The following is a 2,195-nucleotide window of genomic DNA, read 5'->3' as shown; positions in this document are numbered from 1 at the left end:
AAACACAGAAATTACATCCGAATGTAATACAAAAGGCACAATGCCGACTTAAGTACAAGAGTACTGACACTCTAACTTTCTATGATTTGAACCTCTCCTGTGAGTCCAGTGTTAGATGCTTCACTTCAGGTTTACTGTATCCTTTGGACCCTCTTATTGACGATGAAACACAGAAATTGCATCCGAATTTAATACAAGAGGCACAATGCCGACTTATGTACAGGAGGACTGACACTCTAACTTTCTATGATTTGAACCACTCCTGTGAGTCCCGTATTAGATTCCGATGCTTCACTTCAGGTTTACAGTATCACTTCGACCTTCTTATAAACGATGAAACACAGAAATTACATCCGAACTTAATACAAAAGGCACAATGCCGACTTAAGTACAAGAGGACTGACACTCGAACTTTCTATGATTTGAACCACTCCTGTGAGGCCAGTTTTACATTCCTATGCTTCACTTCAGGTTTACTGTGTACCTTGGACCTTCTTATTGACGATGAAACACAGAAATTGCATCCGAATTTAATACAAAAGTCACAATGCCGACTTAAGTACAAGAGGACTGACACTCTAACTTTCTATGATTTCAACCACTCCTGTGAGGCCAGTTTTACATTCCGATGCTTCACTTCAGGTTTACTGAATCCCTTGGACCTTATTATTCACAATTAAGCACAGAAATTGCATCCGATTTTAATACAAAAGGCACAATGCTGACTTAAGTACAAGAGGACTGACACTCTGACTTTCCATGAATTGAACTTCTCCTGTGAGTCCAGTTTTAGATTCCGATGCTTCACTTCGGGTTTACTGTTAACCCTTGGACCTTCCTATTCACGATGAAGCACAGAAATTGCATCCGATTTTAATACAAAAGGCACAATGCCGACGTAAGTACAAGATGAGTGACACTCTAACTTTCTATGATTTGAACCTCTCCTGTGAGTCCAGTGTTAGATTCCGAGGCTTCACTTCAGTTTTACTGTATCGCTTTGACATTGTTATTAACGATGAAACACAGAAATTGCATCTGAATTTAATACAAAAGGCACAATGCCAACTTAAGTACAAGAGGATTGACACTCTAACATTCTATGATTTGAACCTCTCCTGTGAGTCCAGTTTTAGATTCCGATGCTTCACTTCAGGTTTACTGTATCCCTTGGACCTTCTTATTCACCATGAAACACAGCAATTGCATCCGAATTTAATACAAAAAGCACAATGTCGACTTAAGTACAAGAGGACTGACACTATAACTTTCTATGATTTGAACCTCTCCTGTGATTCCAGTTTTAGATTCCGATGCTTCACCTCAGGTTTTCTGTATCTTTTGAACCTTCTTATTGACGATGAAACACATAAATTGCATCCGAATGTAATACAAAAGGCACAATGCCGACTTAAGTACAAGAGGACTGACACTCTAACTTTGTATGATTTGAACCTCTCCTGTGAGTCCAGTTTTAGATTCCGATGCTTCACTTCAGGTTTACTGTATCCCTTGGGCCTTCTTATTGACGATGAAACACAGAAATTGCATCTGAATTTAATACAAAAGGCGCAATGCCGACTTAAGTACAAGCGGACTGTCACTCTAACTTTCGATGATTTGAACCTCTCCTGTGAGTCCAGTTTTAGATTCCGATGCTTCACTTCAGGTTTACTGTATCCCTTGGACCTTCTTATTGACGATGAAACACTGATATTGCATCCGAATTTAATACAAAAGGCACAATCTCGTCTTAAATACAAGAGGACTGACACACTAACTTTCTATGATTTGAACCTCTCCTGTGATTCCAGTTTTAGATTCCGATGCTTCACTTCAGGTTTACTGTATCCCTTGGGCCCTCTTATTGACGATGAAACACAGAAATTGCATCCGAATTTAATACAAAAGGCGCAATGCCGGCTTAAGTACAAGAGGACTGACACTCTATCTTTCTATGATTTGAACCACTCCTGTGAGTCCAGTTTTAGATTCCGATGCTTCACTTCAGGTTTACTGTATCCCTTGGACCTTCTTATTGACGATGAAACACAGAAATTGCATCCGAATGTAATACAAAAGGCACAATGCCGACTTAAGTACAAGTGGACTGACACACTAATTTTCTCTGATTTGAACCTCTCCTGTGAGTCCAGTTTTAGATTCCGATGCTTCACTTCAGGTTTACTGTAAAC

This window comes from Schistocerca americana, unplaced genomic scaffold (genome assembly GCF_021461395.2).
Source record: "Schistocerca americana isolate TAMUIC-IGC-003095 unplaced genomic scaffold, iqSchAmer2.1 HiC_scaffold_59, whole genome shotgun sequence".
NCBI lineage: Eukaryota > Metazoa > Arthropoda > Insecta > Orthoptera > Acrididae > Schistocerca > Schistocerca americana.
The sequence above is the reverse complement of the archived record's forward strand: the minus strand, read 5'-3'. Positions refer to the sequence as shown.